General features: G+C 50.6%; 1 protein-coding gene across 1 annotated transcript in view; it reads right to left on the reverse strand.

Annotated features, from left to right (window-relative positions):
* LOC144471296 (uncharacterized) overlaps positions 1-20,914 on the reverse strand; it is a 213,452-nt gene that overhangs the window by 109,614 nt on the left and 82,924 nt on the right. The window contains exon 2 of the mRNA XM_078183195.1: positions 20,294-20,338. The gene's annotated coding sequence lies outside the window, so the exon portion shown is untranslated. The remainder of the gene's footprint in view (positions 1-20,293; positions 20,339-20,914) is intronic.

The raw sequence follows: 20,914 nt of genomic DNA on the forward strand, positions 1-20,914 counted from the left end.
CGGGCTCCTTAGCGCTCCACCACGGCTGTAGGCGCGACCGAGGCCTTCGAACGCGACCACCTACCGAGCGACGACGCGCTCCCCCTCCACCGTGGATCCTCGAGACCGAACCTCTAACACCCTGTTCTCGTCTTACCCCATTCGGCCACGGTCGACTATCGCTCGATCGCTACCCTTAAACACCGCCATCAAGCCCGCCCGTAACGGACGATTGCTCTTGGAATTACAGGGGTCGCGTTCGAACGATCGCCGGCCTTTTCGCGGGACCACGGAACGCCGAAATGGATAAGGGATTCAATTCAACGGCGAGCCGGTTTAATTGAGAACAATGGACCGGTTTTTGTCGGTGAAGGTTCGTTCGGACGGTGTGGCGAGGGACTCGAACGGGTCCGATGGAATCGATTCAATGGGTTCTCTGGACGCCTCCTGACGAAATCTCGTCGATCGATCGACGGGATGCTAATGCTGTTTACGCGAACCCGGTGATTTGGTGCGAACAGGGCCGATAAATCGGTCGGCAGGCAGTCGGAGAAAGACATTTAAATTCCCCTAGCTCGGTTTCCGGTGGTATACGCGCGAGCTAGCCCGGGATAATATATCTCACCGGTCCGGAGGACCCAGAAACTATCCGGAATAGGAGCGAGTCCCGCGAGCCTGGGGCATTCTCTCGGCATCCAGTGTCGCCTAAAATAACCATCGGCCGAGTAGCCCATAAAATTCTCCTAAGTTATTGACGATCGAGCTGCGAGAGCGCGGTCGCGACGTCGCCGTGGCACGACCCTCGCATTAAATTTGAAGCCCGGTCGCGGCACGATAAAACGTACCGGTAACAGGATTTTTATGCGGCGAATCACGGCCGCGATGGAAACCGTGCCCGGGGAATCCCATTCTTGCACACGGCCTGCTGCACACGGCCAGCTACGGCACGGGCCAGACAACCGCCACCCCCTCCCCCCGCCCCGGACCCTGTTATTTTAGTGTCGCACGGAAGAATCGTGAATCATTCGTGTCGTAATTATGGACGAGCGCGGGACGGTATCAGCGGGCGCGGGCCGCTTTTATCGCGCCAATTTCCGCTCGCCGCCGATTAACGTGAATATTTCAGCCGGATCCGTCAAAACGTCTATCCCCGTGACCGTGTCGGCGCGACGCTGCGAGGCGCTTCAATCTTATCGATATTGCTGTCACAGTCATTGTTCTTTCATTCGGCCGGACGCGAACGTTGCCAGGGCGACCGGAGCCTAAGCGATCGACAGTTTGTTTTTTTTTTTTTTGTTTTTGGGAAATCGAACGATTAGGCTCTCTCACGCTGCTCCAATTTAAAACGATAGTTTTAACTCGTTACATTGTCCGTCGTTCACCGTCGTTCGTTCCAACATTCGTATAAACGTTATTACGGCGCTGCCTCGAGCTTCGCTTCTCGAGATCGGTGTAGCACATTTTTATCGCGCATAAAGATCCCCACGGTCTACCGATCGCAAGCACGACCTCACCCTCGGTCGAATCGTCACTTTGTATCTCGAGCTCGATATTCGCGCTGTCTTTAAATTACGCGCGGAATCTTCTGTATCCGCGCGGCAATTATGTTAACGTTTTAATCGACACGAGATGAAAGGGCTCGCGCGTTGCCGCAGAGAGCATAAAAAAAAGAACAAGCTACCTTAGAATATTGCCAAGTGTGCCGAATGGAAAGAAGGAAAGCCAGAGGCTACGAGCCCTTTCATCCGCGGATTAGATGTAATCCTTGTAAGTAGAATGAGCCAGTATATGGCCAGACCGCCGGCTTACAGAGCAAAGTCCACTTGTTTCTCGTTGCCGCGATTTGCGGAGCCGACTTAAACTTTAACGAGCCGATGGACATTCAGAGAATTTAATTTTTTATCGATTTCAGTCGTTTATAATTGGAACAATTACTCGACCGTAAGGAGAATTGCCCGTTGCTCGGCCGTTAAAATTCGAAAATGCAGATACCAGGATCCTCGATTTCGTGGTTATCTGGGTGCAATTAGGCGCGAGCGGGGATGCGAGTCTAATCCGCGATTTTAAACAGATTCGAAGGCTCCGGGGGAACATCGTCCGGATCCAGGCTACCCTTCTTTCCTCGCACCGCCGTAAATCAACGACGATTCCCGCCGATTTTCGCCGATTACGGTGTCCCCGCGATATATTTCGCGATCCGCAAGGATTCCCATTAATTGTGTCGTCGGCCGGCGGGTCGCGAGCAGGCGTGAGCCGCTCCCGTGTCCATTTGTCAACCGGCGATCATCGAGCTCGTCGAAATCAAGGCGTCAAACCGCGACCCTTCTTCTACCTCGGGACGGAACCTGGCAAAACGAGCGCGTCCGCTCGCAAATCGCCAGGATTTATGATCCCGAACGCGAGCCCGTTCCCATTCCCGGCAAAACTGCCCCCGCTCTCCGTCCTGGCGCGCCGGCGCGGACTTGTTTTTCTTTGTCGCTTTTTGTTTCCAGGTAGCATCGAGAATCTTCTGTTTCAGTTGCGAAGTCGTTGGCTCCCTGCGCTTTGACCGTGCTTCTTTTCAATCGGACCGACCGAAATTGTACGGTCTGCCGTGTGAATATCTTTGGTTCGCACAGGATATGCTGCAGGGGCGATACACGAATGCGGCGCCTTTAGAATGTGGCCGACTCCTGTATAATAGAACGGGATTCAGGAGTTACAGGGTCTAGGAGTTCCTGTTGAAGGAAGTCGCGTCAAATTCTCTTCTTGTAACGTTGATCCTGTCGCCATTGTGCGCGAACAAAACGTTCTCTTCCGTATAGATGAGTGCGACGAAAGAAACAATTTCAAGAATTCGCTGCGCAGTCCGAATTAGTTGAACGTAATTGGGAAAACAGATTTGTCGCTGCCCGGAGTCGTCGAAAGTTGGCGCGATTTTCAGAAACGCCTCTTCTACAGCTGCGCTTTCGCAGCAGCAGCGGCGAACCAACTTTCGCCTTTCCATTTACCATTGTTCACTGCAACAACTCGGTTGTTGCGCTTTCGAAAGACCCACTCGACGATCTCAAACTTTCCGCGTTCCATGGTTCATTGTCGTTTTTCCATTCGGAAAAATCGAGCAGAGTCTCAAACTCTGGCAGCTCATCGAGACGCAGCTATCGGCGCATCGCGAACGGTCGTTTCGAAGTAGTCGGTTTGTTTCACAGGTGTCGTCAATGGGGGAGCTCCTCGGAGCCCTCGATGCATTTCGCCACGGTGTATCGAAGAGCGTGGCTCGGATTGTTCTTTAAATACGTCTCGAATGCAGTATTAGCGCAGCCGAACGCGTTGCTCGCTACTAAAAGACGAAATGGAAAGGATCGTTCCCGTCGACGTCGACGTCGACGTTTGCGTGCGTTTCCAACGAGAGCCCTGCGTCGGTGCCCTCCCGTTGCTTTGCAGCGACGGGGTTCAAAGCTCGCCGTTCTGAAATGCACGCGAAAAACAAGCTGAAAGCGGCAAATACAGCGCACCCCGGGATCAGCATGAAACAGCTGCTCGCATTGGTATTCACGGTGTATAGTGTATGCGAATGCGCGGTCTGAAAACCCTCTAATAATCCCTATGGCTTGTATCGATTATCCGGCAGGCAGGCAGGCGGGCGGGCGGGCAGGTAGGCAGGCAGGTTGGCCGCTCGTTTCTCGAGGCGCGAAACGTCGCGGGTAGAGAAAATATTCTTCGTCGACGAGAGGATCGCTTTTAAAGTGGTGGGTGGACCCCTTTGTTCCGAGCGAAACAATTGCTGCCGCAATTGCACCTCGCCGATATTCTCTCTGAAAGCCTGCTTCGAATTGGTCCGCCGCGATCACGCCGTTCCATTCGCGCGACTTTCAGGATCTCTCGCAATTATTAACTCCTTGCGCTACGATTTCATTTCAAGTTAAGTCAAATTAACGTTCGTTGCACGCCGTGAAACTCCCACGCGAGACGGATAATATACAGGTTCCTTTCGACAGCTCGCCCCGTCGTTGACTAATATTTTTCATCGGGGGTCGTGCGTTACAGGGGGTTCATTCGGATAACACTCGATTCCGGTACAGTGGCCGCCATTCTCGATGATTTCGAGCGAACGTTATTGCGTCGCCGGTAACGTATAGATGTGTGCCAAAGTTTTTTACTAATTAGTTTGGCACGGTTCGCTGATTATGAGTCATTAATTCGGCATTGTTATCAGGGGGGGAGTGGAACGGCGTAACATTGACGCGTTTCGCGTTTCAATCCATATTTTGGGATTATTGGATACGGAATGGTCCTTGCCGGTATTTATTTGCCGGCCGCGAACGATAAATATTTACAGCGTTGTTGTTTCATCGATGCGCTCGGACCCCCGGACACAGGGCACAGCGAAGTCCGGATCGCGGGATCGGTACTACGGCCCGCGTCTATCGATTTCGTGTTACGACGGCATGTTTTATTTATGGATCGGTCGAGGAACCTCCGTCCGATACATTTTTAAAGGTTCGGGAAGAGATGAGATTTCCTTCATGCGCGATGTCCGACTCCGAGACTCGACACGCGTCTCTACACCGGCACGGACGCGCACACCCGCGTATCGAAGCAGCAAGTCGGTGAAAGTTATGTTTATGGTCCGAATGCGTCTTCGTGTACCCGTTTTTGCATTATTGAGCCGCAGCGACACGACGGCTCTAAATTTTCCAGGCTCCTGAGGGCGAACGGCCGAACTATGCCCGACTCGTTCCACTCAGCTACTTAAGCGTCCCTTTCGATCATCACCTGCAGCCCCGTAAACCTACTCCCAAATGCTTAAGGGCTCGATAGTCTCGAGACGATGAATTCTGGCCTCTCGGCTCTGCCGTGAGCTACGGTATATTTCACAAACTCCGCTTCCGGTGATCACCCGAGCCTCGATAACCCCATTTCCCGCTAACGATGCACTTCAACTCGTTCCCGTCATCCTAATCGCGTCTACGAAACATCGAATTATTACACTTTATATTTCGTTGGTTGTATCAGCCTCCGTTTCCGCCGAATTCAACGCAGATTCTTAGAAGACGCCTTTCTGATTCGATTCGTTAACGAGTAACGTGGGAGACCAATAAATACGGCTCGCTAAGTTCTCCGAGTTTTCCAAGTCGAATGTCGGATTTATCGCTGTCTTATTCTACTGAGATTGCTGGCTCTCTCCCTCTCTCTCTCACTCTGTCCCGATCCCTCCGGATGATCGTATATACACCAATGACCCTATTTCCGAATATCCATGCATCCCAATGGTCTTACGTCCTAATATCCTTATGCTTCGATATCCCTGTAGGGAAGCTGCGGGCACGAGGCACCTCTGCTTCCTAATATCACCATTTCGCGGTTCAATTGCAATAATCTACAGCGGTACATAGAATCTCCTTTCGCGGTACCCTCGCGAGATCCGTTACACACAGTCTGGACTGCATGCAAGATTTGATCGGTGTCGAAATCTTTAATTCCACAGAGTGTAACGGTGTCCTGGTAATTTATCGGGTAATTCGATTCATTAGTCTATATTATCGAATGTTGAAACGCTCTCGATATTAAATTGGAAGTAATAATTAATAGAAACTAGAAACTCGAACGGTAGTCGGATTACGGTGTTTCGCGTCGAGGGATCGGGGACAGTATCGATCGAACGAGTGAACAGAGGATATCCTGAAATCGCCTAATTAACGTGGCCCGCGTCTCTGTATTCTTAAGATGCGAAGACAAGCAGTGTTTAATTGCTATTGTGTCCCAAGATCCTCTCGGGGACACCGCGCTAATCCTTCGCAAACAACCGAAACGTTTGCGTCGCGTTTCCTTGCGCGCATCTAAGACGTGTACTCGAGTTTGCATGAAGCTTTAATCCCTCTTCCGGAAACGATTAAGCCGCGCTGCTGAGTTTCGCCGATTGATTTTCTTCTTGCGTTTTCCGTTCTCCCTTCTCCCTTAGCCACCCCCTCTCTCTCTCTATCTCTTCCTCTTCTTCCTTCTGTAGATTAATTTATAACTTTAATATCCTTCTGGGCAGGCAGTTGAAACTCCACAACTTTCCCTCAACGATCTCTCTTCGTATTTTTCTTGTTTTCCCTGGAAGTTCTCCCTGATGGATTACCTTTCTTGGCTGATTCTTGGTAGGTTATATGGGCGGAGATGTCAGCCGAACGCCCGCCGGTCGCTTAGCCAACGAGGTTTCGTTATCGTTTAACTCGTCCCACGACAATTCCACGACGACGCGCCTGTATCTGCCCGCCGCGAAAGTCTCGTTAATTTCGGCGTCGACCGCCGCCGCAGCCCTTGCCTCGATCGAAAACACTCGGCGAATCCTGCCGAATTCATGGGGATTCCGTGGTACACGCTCCAAGATATCTCCCCCCAGTTTAATTCGGTCAGGGCTTCCGGTTGGACATCGGCGAAACTTCTAAATTAGGTTCCCGGTCTCGTGAAAAATGGCTGGGCCGACAACGAATTTAATTCGAATCGCGTTCGAATTTATAACGTCGTGCCTTCGCGGCAACGTACACCGCGGCGGCATCGCGCACAAGTTTTTATAGCCGTTAAAATATCGTGAAAATTGTCCATTTAAATCACAGGAAACCGGAATAGCCGGCGAAAGTATAAATAGTTCGCAGCGGGGAAAATATACGTTCGACAAAAATACACTGTTCGTGCGGCTCGATAAATAAATAAAACTGGGAATTCGCGCAGCCGGTTGGCCTATTATTGGCAATCGTAGTCCCGAAACTCGCGCAAATTTCGTTCGCCGGAGCACCCCTGGCCGCCGGGATCCGCGTAAACACAAGGGGAAGTCGTTTGCCACGGTGGTGGGGAAATTTGTAAGGATTTTGGGATCGATCCGAAAGAGCCGCCCCCCCTTCCGATATTGGCTAAAATAGCTCGCATCCGCTACTGCTTTCCAATTTTCGACCTGCAGCGCCAAAGAGCCCTGTTATTGAATAAAATCCTTTCGCATCGGTTCGCGTCCGACCTGTATAGACACAATTTTTGCCGAGCGATCGGTGTTACGAAAAAAAAATACACCGACGCGAGCACGGACCATTGCCAGATAATAGAACACGGCGGCCGCGTATTTATCAGATCACGAAATTCGGAAATGACTATTTGCGGCCGATCTTTCCCCTCTCCTGTTTTCAATACATACATAAAAATATAAATATTATATATATATCGTATTGAGAGTGTAAAGGAAAAATTTAATTTATATTTTATTTTGTACAGGACGATTTTGTCGTGCCGACTCGCGAGATAGCCGGTTGCTCACGGAATCAGGCGGGTCCGACCACGCATGATGGATATCAGTTTGTCGGTAAATACCTTGATGAAGCCAACTGTAGGATTGTGCGATGCGACGTCGCACCTATCGTAAACTGGACGTTCAATTCGACACAGCTGGTGCACCGTTTCCTCGATTACGTATTTACAGATTTTGCTTTTGTAGGTGAAACTGCTGCGGAACGACTAGAAGATAACTCATAGCGACAGAGGAAAGATTAAGCCAAGAAGGAAGGAAGGAAGAAGGAAAGGAATTTTCAGAACATTCCCGTTGCAATTTCTCAAGAAGGTAAATCAAAATTGGACCGCTCGAAACTGACTGGAGCTGAGGAAAGTTGAAATCTGTGCACGACGGTGATCCTTTGAAGCGATACGATACGATACGATGATGCGATATGGTACGACAAGATACGACGGAGGATGATAGCTGGAGCGTCGTGGAATCGTTGGAAATGGTCTGAACTCTTGTTGGCGAAGACTTATAAATAAAGGTTGAGGGCGGTCGCGTCGAGGGCGAATTATTGTTGCGGCTTAAATCAAGTTAAAGGGGTCCCTCTGTAATGTACAGGACGGCGGAAACGATCGTAAACTCCGAATGCCTGATAGTTTAAAGCGAGGCGAGCCGAAGTACCGTCATAAAATGTTCCAAAGCAGCCGGGGTATCCGGTGTTTCAAGCGGCCAGACGAAAAAGGAGGCGGAGAACGAATGTAAAACTGCCTGGGCGATTCCGGGAGGCGCGGCGCGGAGCGACGGCGGTGTACACGTGTCCTTGAGGTAGTAGGATGCTCGCCGAGAGTGCTCGAGTCTGGCCAAAATTTCGCCACTGTCCCTCATGCATATCCACGAGCGAGGCGGCCCGGCAGCAAACGCGGCGGAGTCCTGCGTCGGATGCCAGATGCAAATGCGTATGCAGCCCGCGTATGCGATGCGAGTCTACGTATGTTATCGGTGTCCAGATTTCGGTCGTTTACCGGCCCCGGCCCCTGTCCCGGCCTGTATATCCGTGCCGTCTCGTGGAACGCATTATATACGATCCGGCTACCGAATGCGCGCTAGATCGTTGCAACGACGTATGCACCGAGCAGTCTCGCGTATCCTTGACTTGACACGGACACCGATATCGAACGCTTCGTTCACTCACGCTAAAAAATTCCCCCAATTACCAGGCAATAGAGATTTTCCTGTAATGAGTTGCAGAATGATTTCAAGTATCCTCGAGCCATCTGTCCGACGCACGACTAGTTAGTTTTATCATCGAAGTTACGCCTGGAATTAAACGACAACGTGTCGTAAACTGTCGTTCCTCGCCTGGAAGGAGTAAGCATTTAACTTTGCTATTCCCAGGAGCCCGGTCCGAGACCCGGTGAACCGAATCCGCTGAACAAATGCAGAGCCACCCCCAAGCTCCTTGGCAAGCGAGTAAACTTCCTCACCGCGAAGAAACGGGCGTAACAAGGGCGGTAATCTCGTCCTGACCGAGATGTAACGCCTGACCTACGGCTGATCCGTTCTACTTAGCCGCGTTGATCTACCCGCAGACGGCTATACGTACACTGGCGCGGAGTGGAACGGAGCGACGAGGCGATCCTGTTCTCGGAATATGCATATATCCGAATGGTCTTAGGAGCCTCGTGTGTCCCTCGCGGCTCGATATCCCAGCGGTCCATCATCCCCGCGTCCGTAAATATCCCTAATTCCACGATCGAAATCGCTCTGTGGTTTGCGGCCCCGTGATGCGCTGTGTCTCGTGCACGAGAAATCGCGCGTTTAAATTAGTTCGACCGCCGCGACGAGGCTGCGGACTTGCGAAAAAATGAACGTCGATGGAAGAGATTGTCCCACCGGTTATAAGTTCGAGCGCGGTAATTACGCGTTCGTGTACGGTTACCAGATCGAGGCCAGGTCGGAGGGAGGCCCGGCCATCGCGCGCTTATCTCCCAAAAAATCTTCTGAATTTCGCCGCGTCGATAAGCTGACACGGTTGACCGATATTTCCACGTGAGAGTGGTTCTCCTCCATGAATTTAATCAACGTATCGGCCTGTTTCCCAGCGTATATGGAACAGTTCCGGCAACGACGTGGCACGCGTCGGCCGGAATTTTCGATCGCGGAACACTTACCGGGGATACGGTTTCCATTCGATTTGCGAGCTTCCCCGTCGCGGCCACCGCCTCGGATAGAAAACTTACACCATTACCGGACTCTTGGAAACTACTTACAGAGCTGCACGGTACATTTAGCCTGCGCCGCGGCCGTCACGGACAAGAAACACCAATGCCCGGCGCCGTTCTTTTCCGAGGATTCGAAAATTGCAGTTTTCGGACGCGCGAGCGGCGGGCGCGAGCAAATGCGGGATAAAGCAACTAAAGTCTACTTTATTCTCCGGCGAATCTCGTGGAAATATCGGGCGCACGTGCTCTGTTACGGTTATAGCGCCTCCGCGGAGGATCAGCGTCGGTCTCCCCGACCAAGGCCCGTCCAATTCCCTTCTTATTCTTGATTTCATAAAAATTCCAGCGCTGCTCGTGATTCCTGCTTCTTTACCCCGAGTTCGCTCAAACGTTCCACCCCCTCCACCAACCCCCCTCCCCTCTCTCTCGCTCTCTGTTTCTCTCTCTCTCTGGGAGCTAATTGTACGATACACGATCAACTCTTTCTACCGAATCCGGTCGCTCTCCTTTCACCGGATGTTGTGGAATGCTATTGCGAATTGTTTACCCTTTATCCCGAGGCAACTGCACTCAAATATTGAATTACGCATCCCACGGGACTAATTGCCGAGCACACGACCGAGCTCTTAAGCTGGATCATATTATAAACGTTATCCACCGTGATTGTTCGATGCCTGGAACTCCGATAGCGTTCGTTTAGACGCGACGGCACCCGGAAATACGTGTTACGGGGACTCTCGGGATTCTATCTGATTGTTGCGCGATTTTTCTAACTCGCCACGGGCCTGCTGGATTATAAGAAAGTTTTCGTTAGGGTATTAATTCTTGGACGCTTTTCGAGCCGTGTGTCTGATGCGTACGACCGATTCGTTCTACCAAGCGTTACAAATTTCCTTTGTTACGGCTATCCGGAGCGTAGGATCTCGTTTACGTTCGTCGACCCTTAATTACAGGGATGCTTCACCGTGTTATCGATTCGCTTGTTATCAATAATTGCCGAACCTTGGGGTCTGGTTGAAATTCATTAACCATCGACAGCGGGGTAGGAAGATTCGCTGAAATATTGATCTATATTCGATTATCGATATAACTACCGACTCGGTGGTTCGCCCGATATCCGACTTGGTTTACTTAACTCGATATACGCGGTACACTGTCCGATCGCAATGCGAGATATTGCACGATCGGCGAACGATATAATCGTCGTCAGGCCCAACTGTCTCCTCCGGTTGAAAAACCGCGCCGGCGGTAATCACGTTTTTCCACCGTCGTTTTCTCTCGCCCAATTAGTCGATACACCACCCGGTTCTGCGAGAACCGTGATGATAACCCTCCACGTTCAAATATTTCGATTCGGTTCGATTTCCGGCGCGGCGAAACGCTCAATTTTCTCGAATTTAGTTCCAAGACACTTGGAAATCGGCGCGACGGCGAGAGATCGTAAAAGACGATGGTGAAACTAAGTTCGACGAATATCCGTACGCAATATCGTATTCTTTTTCAGCACCATGGACCAGGACCGCCGATGGCCGGACAGACGAATGGGCGGACGGACGGACGGACGAACAGGAAGTTTGGTTGACTCGTTTACGGCCAGCGAAAGTTTTCGCTCGCGTTCGCAAAAGTATCTGCCAGCGGGTGGACGAAAAGGCTCCGCCACTATCCGCCGGGATTTGATTTTCCAACGTGCTCGCGGTCACGGTAAATTCGTGGCTGGCATTTCCAACAAGTTCATGGAACTCTCCCTCCCTTCTTCTGGTCGAGCCAGCTTGTCCTCTTTCAGGCGACCGTCCCTTTCACCGAAAAATCTTCTCCACCGGAACGACCGAATTATCGATACTCTTCCACCAAGCGATATACTTTCGACATACCTTCGAGACCGCTTTCGTTTCCGCTTAATTAACCAATCGGTGCTCACCCATTTGGTAATTTACGGGAACGAATATTTCGTTTTTTACAAACTCGTTGAGAACGCCGAATTTTTGCAGGTCTCGTCGCTGCTATTGTATTATTTAGAGCAAAACGCAGACATACAAGGGCGTAAAAACCGGTGATAAATTACCAATCGTTGACCAGTAAATCCCAATAAAAGCTACTAGGTTTTCGAACATGGAGACACGGCTCCATGGGAGGGCGAATTAAATAAAAAATATTACTTTGGAAACGGTGCCACTTTTTTATGAACGGGGATCGCTGACCACGGTTGTCAACGAACATTTTAACAACGCCCGATCGATGAATTAGAAACTTCGCGATGCCCTGGTAATGCTATCCGTTATTCTCGCACGGGGATCCAGCCGAGAAAGCTTTTTGCACGGACTGTTGCGAGCCTATCGACGCGTTATTATAGTTCGCCGAGACAAAATCCTGTTCTTTTTTTCCCCCCCGCTTTTCTTTTGTTTTCGTTTCGTTGGTTTTTTTCACTACGTGTATCCGTCTCATTTTCATTATCGAAGCCGCCGTGCACGGGTGCGCGGGCGTTTCCGCGGAGAAGAAACGTCTCATTGTTTCGCCGGCGATGCATTGTGACGAACGCTCGTCGCGCGCAGTTGCGCTTCCATATCTGTGTCGCTCATTTTCAATGAATTCCCCGAAAGTTCGCTGTTGGCCTTCGCTGTGCATTCTCGCGTTCCCGCGGAGCCGAGGGCGGGAGCGGACGGAACCGGCTTTCGGGCGAAGGGACGAGCGAGAGAAAGTTTTGCATTCGGGGCTCCATCGCGGAACAAGTTCCATTACTCGATACCGCGAGGCGAACTGTGCCGAATGAAAACATGCGAGGCCTTTGCCGCTGAAAAGAAACTGGTTGTAAGGAGCCACCGTTTTAGAAGACTGCGCTTCCTTTTTTCCAGACGATCCTCGCTGCTCCTACTCCCACGGGTTGGTCTACTTATCATTGATCCGCTGGATGCCTTCCCTGCTTTGAAAACAAGATTTCGACCTCGCAGAGGCTACGAGGACCTCGATGAGTGCGGCAACGCGATCGAAGCGTTTCGATAACGGTTCCTCTCGCGAGGAGGCGTTTGGTTCGAGGAATCTTCGTAGACATTTTCTATGGAACACAAGGTAAATTGAATATTGTACGTTGTTGTGGAATGAGAAATATTTGAGAACTCGTTCAAAGCGCTGGCACGCGTATAATTGAAATGTCTAGCGGTAAACTCATTAACGGAACCGTTTCAGGGTCTGCGTTTCGACAAGAAACGACACAGCGTTCCAACAGAGGATCATGGCAGATCTTTGGATCTTTGAAGCAGTCGGCATCGGAACGGTTGCCTAGGTCCGCCGAACGGAATAGCTAATTGTAATCTTTGAAATTGCATTAAATCCGACGCCGGTCGAGAACGGAACGGTGAAAGGTAAATTGCGCGAGCTTTTCGTGCCCGGGAACCGAGGGACGAGTGGCGGGGACGGTCCTCGGACACGGTAACGAGTAATAAAGCGGCGAAAGGAATCGACGGAATAACTTCAGGTAAAATTGTACACTTGGCGAGGGCGCTCTACCGAGTGCTCTCGACGTCGCGCCGCGTCCTTCCGCTACCTAAATTAAAGACTGCGTTAGCGGAGAAGAGGCCCGATAACAGGGGGAACAGCGCGGCGGCTAGTTCGCAACTGATTAATTGCAATTACTGTCCGGGAAAAGGCGATCGGCGTTGTTGCCTGGCCTGTCCGTGGCCTTTGACAATTCGAGTTGTTCATTAGGCAGGGTCGTTCGCGAAAATCGTCGGCATCGCAGAGTATTACGCGCCGCAAGGAACGCGTCCCTCGACGCGTTTTAACGCGAGAAATCTATCAACTGTCTCGAATCGACGCAGTGATTTCCGGCAAATTAGACGCTATTGGTATATAGACTGCAAGTCTCGTTTCGTCGCAACTCATTTCCGTCGGATTAAAACCAGCTCAGCGTTACAATTATCGAGAGTTACCGCGGCGAAGTCGTTCCCCCGTTTCTTTCGCGAGTGATTCGAGAGACCGAGCATTGTACTGGTCAGTGGCGAGTCGTTAACGGTTCACGAGGATCGTTTGTAGGTCCTCTCTCGCCGTCCGCTGTTGACACAGTCGTTCGGGGAGGCGCCAGGCCGATACTTACGGCTGCAGATCGGAATTAGGTTCTATCGCGTCGTTTCAAACTACGGTCACCGACAACAAATTATTCCGGGCAACCAATTTCATGCTCCACCTATGTAGAAGCCGCGCGTCCACCTCGAGACTCGATCGGCCGATCGATCGGTTGAAAAACTGGGGCCCGGCGATGAACGGGAAGAGGCGAAAGGAGGATTCTTAGCCTCGGATTCCGATTCCGTTCGAGGATATCTTGACGCGTGTATATTAGGCCAGCCGGCCCCACCAGATCTGACTTTCAGATCTTCTCCGGTGGAGAGAACACCGGCGGACACGAAGGGGTTAATCGTCCCGCTATAAATTACCGGGCTTGATGCATTGCTAGGTGGTCGGTCTACCGAGCTGCACGCCGCGCCGGCCTTTGATATATGCATATATGGCCGTGCGTGGCTGGTACACGGACCAGGAGAATCCTCAACACGCGTCCGAAGCTAAGACGCGCGCCGCTTTTCACGTCTCTATTCAGATCGGACAGCGAGACCACTTGTCCGCCTCTCTACCTCCGCGCTCGCGTTACATTTATATGAATACGATATTGCACCTACGACGTTCTACCTTGTTCAAGCATCGCCATGCTTTCGACGCACACCCTTTACCCGGGCAACATCTATGCCACTTCCTTGAACGGAACACGCCCGGAGAACGTCTACACGGTGTTGGTGCCTCGTGTACCTAGGATTTATTTTCTTTTAATCTTCTCCTGTTTGCCCGCTCTAAACATTCCTCGAAGGGGAACTCATTTTCTTGTACAACTACTTTGTCGCACGTATGGAGGAGGGTTTTAGAACCCGCGCTCGTTCTTTCTCGCCCGGCAGGGTATTTTTATAGAATCTCTATTCCGTGTTCCCATCTAGTTTCGGAGGAACTATTGCGTTCGTTTCTAGAACGGCAGATTCCTTACATTCTTTCCAGCCGGAGTTAGTAGACCATCTACGTTCTAATAGAACGGGAAAGGAACCTCGTAGAAACTTTTGAACCACGAAATTACGCCTCGTTCGTTAACTGCTGAAAAGCTTGTAGCGTAATGTTTCTTCCAGAATTGTTGCGGTGGAAATGTTACCGCTAGGAAATCTCCAATTTCCTCCCGAATATTCCCCCTCGGTTACAAAGCGAGCCGACTGTTTCTCGGGCGAAAATTCTAGTAGAAGATCGTATCTCGGTGCGACATTTTTTGGGTTCGCTAAGCCGTTAGCTGAACGCTCCGGTAATCCGAGCTCTTTTCAATTTTCTGCCCGCGAGATTCATGGCTCTGCTTGTCCTCGGGCTTGCTTCTCCTCGGTTTCGAACTGTTCGAAAGTAATGTTTCTCTATTAGCGTGGCACGCTCAGGATTGCGGAAGGTGTGCCCGTTATTAAATTTAGCGGGAGCCGTTGGTTGATCGCCGAATTATTCCGAAGCGTTCGATACAATCTTTCCGAGCGGTGTAGTCTCGGTAAGATTGCGTTCCGGGCATTATGTAACGGCTGTGATGAGGCGATGCGACGCGAGGCCATGTGAGGCGAGGCGCGGCGGCGCGCCACGTGCATGATGTACGAGGAGCTGCGATTGCGTTTGCACGGCGACCCGGGAAACTCGGTGTCTCCCTCGGCGGTTACACCGTGCTACAGGAAGCAATTATGACTGCATGTTCTTTCCGGTAATAGATAACTGCGACTCCCTCGGCGAGCATGGCCCCGCGACCAATTCCTCGCCTTTCGAACCTCGGGTACCGATCGACGCCCGTATTCTTCCAACGATAAAATACGCTCTAATCGCCGCGTTCGATTAGAAATACCGCGAGTAGACAGAAGAGCAAAATGGTACAGTTCGACGAGGAAATCAATTTTCTGATCAACGAAAATTTCCAAACAGCGAAGAGACGCCGGATCGGTGCTGTTAAACGGTTCGCAAATATCGTTTCAATGGGTGGTTAAATATGTATTCTTTCACGGTTTCGACGCTCGCAGTCCGGCGAGTCGTTTAATCCGTGTTAAAATCTATCATTTCCATCTCGTCCAGGCTATTTGCCGGGCTGTTTGGGATATTGATATTTCGCGACGACCATGGATCTGGCCGTTCTCATTCGAAAATGAAATTTAAACAGCCACCAGCGCCGCCATTTAGGAACGCGAGCCGCGCGTTGCGACGAGTTTTCAAAAGCAAACCGGGGAGAGATCTCTTTGATGTAGCGCGAGGTCGGCACAAATACTTTTCGGAGACGACAAACTCTAAATAATCCGATCGTTTGAAATACCGCCTCCCGCTAGCTCGTAATGCGCAACATTCCGGCATAACGCGAACTTTCCGTATTAAAAGTAAGCAAACAAGCGAGGACGACGGCTGAACAACTACTTTGCCGCAGCATTCATCCTGGGGAAAAAAGTCTAGCTAACAAGTCGCCGCAGAAAATGGCGTAATTCGTCTTCTGAAAAGTTCGCGGAACAAGCTTCCGTACTGCATTTACGTGTTGGCGTTACGTTGATGGGCAAACTGCCGCGTCACATCAGACTCTGTTGTCTTCGGCAGTGCCGGGGATAACGTTCAAGGGATCGTGACGCGATAAATTTTTTGTCACCCTTGAAGTTCAGTTTTGTCCGAGCCGCGGAGCAGCGCGCAGTGTTTATCGTTCGTAGTCGGAGGTGGAATACAGGAGACCGCAAGAATAATTAATTAAGATAATCAATAATCTGCTCAAGACAATAGCGTTGTGTTTAATGAAACATTGTAATTATGTCAAAGAGTGAAAACTGAATGTAACCATGAGATGAACTTTGTTCTCAGCTTGTTCGGGAAACGGAACGTCAAACACCGAAGAAATTAAGAGCCGAGTTTTCGAACATTTGCGAAGATATTGCCGCAGCGACGAACAGATTGAACGAAGGGGTTGCGCTCCCCTATCAGTCGGATATCTGGCTCAACTTTCTTCCACGGCCGGTGAATTTGCCGCGGAGTGAAACGACTTATTTCGGCGTCGGGGTGGCCTCTATCGCCGGCCCATCAGCCGAGCCAGCAACTGCAGCCCTTAAAAACCGTTTACCGTTCGTAAAGATCGCATTTAGATAACTAATAGGAGCGGGGTAATTCTTACGGCTACGGCCTCGATATCTCAACCGTGAATCTCTGCTTCTTCGCGGTCGCCGGTGTTCGGTGGGACAGAATAAGGTTTCGGCGAAAGCGAGAGACCGAGGTCGCGTGGTGGACCGGTCCGCAAAAATCGCGGGGGCTTGTTCGTTCTCGGAACGCCAAGGGCGGGGGAAGCGGCGAAATGTTTAAAACGCGTGAATCACCGGATAATGGTGCGTGAAGCCTGTTCCAGCGAATGAATTTAAACGGGCTGCCCCGCACGCGGTTCCGTCCCGTCGCGTTCTGTCGCGTCCTGTCGCCTGACACGTGTCACCAAAGTGCACGGCCTCGCGTTTCGCGTCTCGCGTAGCCTTTCCACCTGCACACGCGCTAACGTCACCATAAAAAGAACCGCGTTTAGAGGGAAGACGAACCGGCCGCTGACAGGCTTCGTCAACCTTTAGTTGGCTCGACGCACGAATTATTCATCCGCGATGGATGAGCTATACCCCTCTGCGAACATTTCGCATAATAATTCTTTGACTGAAATTTTCTGAAGAAGATCGAGACTTGGTTTTTGCTAGAGATTAACCTACCAGAGATTGCTTTCATCTACCATGAAAAGCGCCGGCTCTTTCATTTGGAAACAACAAGTCGCTCGTTAATTTCCATGAAATTAGATACAAGCTTCCGGCACGATACGGCGCTAATAACTTATTGTGCAGTCCCGCTGGCCAGGCAATCGCGATTGTAGAAAAATAAGGTAACCGTAGAAATGGCCGCGGTTGGAAGTAATAATTAATTATTGTTACGGCGTACAGCTTACAGTTTTCAAGCGAAAGCCATGGCTAATTAATTAACGGGGCGATATTTCGAAGGAGCGATCGCTGGAGTTTGATTAACATTAACAGTAGCCACGACGGCTTTCCATTTGTAGAGAAGCGGTCCGGGGTAAAACGCGAGGAGCAGCGATTCGTTATCGGAGTTTTTGCGATTTGATGAAAACAGGGAATTCATAATTAACGTGATTTAGCGCGCGACGACGTGGGCGGGCGAGAAACGCGGAATATTTAATATGATAATTTGCTGATCCCGCTGCGCATAAAATAGGGACAGTTTATGGAAATCTCCGGGCACTCGGTATTCGTATCGCTTTTGATTAATTGCCGCGCTCTAATAAAACGTTTATTGTAAATGTCGTACGTGTACATTTAATACGACCGGACCGGACGGATAATGTTATGTACGTCTCCTGTTGGAAATATTTGCCGGCGTTGGCATGCACGATCCTGTCCTCCTCGCTTGTCTACGCGGCCAGCCGAAGCTGAAAAGTTCCCGGCCGGGATATATTCCGTCCGGAACTCGTCTAAACGACCCCGAGCCCTGGCGTGCTTCGCCGTTTACAGAGCTATTCGCGGAAATGCTCCCGACCTCTTCTAATTTTTCTTGCTTTATTTTCCCGCTACACTTCGCCTCTCTGTACACTATTTGCGCAGTCTTTACGCTTTCCAGAGCCCGGCATCCAGGCTGTCTGGACGTCGGTCTCCGCCGTGTCGGGCCCATCCTCGAGCCAGACATCGCCAAAGAGCGCTGGCCGGCTCTCGACTCTCGACTCTCGAGAAATATCGTGGAAATCGTTTGGCCGCGAACGTCGGGAATGCGCCGCGTCCCCCCTGGTGTCAGATTTTTATTCCGTCGCGCCGCTCCGCCGGTATTTCGCGTGCGATAATTGTTATCAACGTCCGCGAAGATCTATCCGCGTTGTTGCACACCGTCGGTTGCTTCGCCACTTTTCGAGTTTACGCCGACCCGACCGGCACGGATACGGATGCGGATACATCAAAGTGATTCCGCGCGTTTCACGCGGAAATAAACGCTGACAGAGCACTGTTTATACCGTTGCCGGCGTTACGACGCTTTTAAAGCATCGTAACGCTGTTTGTTGCGTTAATGCTGACGGGAAACTACGTTACTTCTGTGGCAGTCTATTTACAGGGACCTCGCGCGAACAGTTATCGAAGCGGTAACTGTCTCGTTACGAAACTCTAGATTTTGTGATCGAGGTTCCACGGTTTGGTTCGTTCGTTTAATCGGCGATTTAACTGAATTAACTAACTTAAATTTTATTGTTTGCAGAATTTACCAGCGAGCGAGACGGATAAGAGTGGCAGCAGGTTCGCTGCAGGTTCTGCGACGACAGGAACGCAGCGTGTCTTGTATAGGGATCCGTGAAAGCGGGGAGAGGTAAGGGGACTGCAAAAGGGGAGTGCAAGCTGTCGGATCAAAGAACGACCGGGAAATAAGATCCGTGCGGATCGTTGTTTCCGAACGAAGTCGAAACTTCTGGCAGCCCGTACCCCCGACCCACCGACCGGACCGTCATCCCTCAAATCCCATTTTCAATGTCCAGAAGCTTTACGATTCGGTCCGTACGCGACGGACTTCTATAACTTCCGAGGCGCTCGAGTATGGAAAACGATATATACGAGAGCTCCGACCGGCGAATACGTGCCTCAAAGAAGCCGCCCGCGCGCGCCGCTTGTCCGTATTTGTCCGACCGTCTGTGTGCGAGATGCAGTCGTACTTTATACGTGTATGCGGTAAGCGTACGTAAGGTGAGTCCGTCGCCACGGACGCGAATTTCCATCTGGACGATTCAATTTCGCGACGATCGTCTCGTCGTCGACGTTCGCCTACGACGTGCAACCGCCGTGGAAAAAATCGCGCGTCGGTGCTCGAACACCGATACGCGTCGCCCGTGCTACCGTTCAACGCCGCTTCCTAGCTGGATTCGTCGGATCGCGAGGTTCCTCCGCTGGAAACCCGGCTTTCGCGTGTTACATTTTGCCCGAGTCGTCGCCTCGCGCCGAGATACGGATCCCGAGTGCATCGGGGGATCGAGAAAGACGAATATCCTCGATCCCCCTGGCTTTCGGACGCGTCCGACCCGCAGCCGAATCGATCTACTCGAAAGTTGCTCCGACGCCGTGGTAGTCTGCCACGCAGCTGCGTGGTTTCCACGGTCTGAAAGAATATTTAACGTTTAGAAGTTTATGCCGGTTTGGGTTTTCTTCTGGCGAATCAGTGTCGACTTGTTCCACTGTATTTAGTAAGGACCCATTGGAACGGAAGCATTTCGTTCCCTTTTTTAATTCGTCTCGATCAATGTTTAAAGTAAAGCATTGTGAAAGGAGATTCCATTGTTTTCTATTCAAGCGAAGGGTCGAATCTACAATTATAATTTCCTGTGATAAAAAAGTGAATTTTTTTAAAATAATTTTTCCACGGATTTTTTTACCAATAGCTGACTTATTCTACTGCGCGAAGTATGTGTATCATACTTCAGTGTCCCATGAATAAACAGCTTGAACAGCGTGTTTTCTAAAACTAGTAATATATTCTGTCGTAACCGCGTAGCATGAAATTGAAAGTTTTTCGTCGTTCGGACAAATGGCCGACTCTTTCGACTGGTTTCGATCGGAGTGGCAGCGAGATGCGACGCCCCGGCGAATTATGCATTTCCGGCGGCGCATATTGTGCCAATATCGATCACGCGGTCGAGTCAAATTACACCGTTGCCCTCGATTGCCAGCCGAGACGCTATTAATTAAATCCCGCCGGCCTTTAACTGCGAGCGTCGAGATTTATGGTTGCCGTGGACGGTGCCGCGATACATTCTCAGGCAGAACGTTTCACTCACCTATGGGAGATCGGTGCTTGTTTTTCCTGAGCCCGGTCCGTGAATCTGCAACAAGGAACACGTTGTTTATCGATCGTCGACTCGTTGGAAAGCGATACTACATTATTGATCACGAAACAACCGATTCGGCTATCCACCATTGATCGTTGATCATTGATCGTCGATAAGTGTCTCCATTTTATTGCGCCGGCTGAAAAACGGAAACCTGTCAAGCAAACAAACACCGTGGGAATACTTTAAATTTATCCCTCCGCCTCGTCGTAAGCGTGGCAGCTCTGTCGTTAGCTTCGATCAGCGGGCAAAATAAAAACGCAACTATTTCGGTGCATCTCCCAGGTTTACCCTGTCCGCAGGATACCTCCAACAGCCTGTAATCGTCTGGTAGTCTACATCGACATTTATGAAAAACAATACATCGATGTATTATTCAATTGTCACGTTCATTATACCCGGAATCCCGGGTGAAAACTGTCGTTTCCAAAACCTGTCCCGAGCTTCGCCTACGAGATTCTCGGTAATTGGACATTCCCGATAGAAGAATTAACTTCACTTCGACGAAAATAATTTCCTAGAAACTCCCCAGCGAACGATATCGATCGCAGTCGCGTGTCTCAGATTTAT

This window comes from Augochlora pura, chromosome 6 (genome assembly GCF_028453695.1).
Source record: "Augochlora pura isolate Apur16 chromosome 6, APUR_v2.2.1, whole genome shotgun sequence".
NCBI classification, from domain to species: Eukaryota; Metazoa; Arthropoda; class Insecta; order Hymenoptera; family Halictidae; genus Augochlora; species Augochlora pura.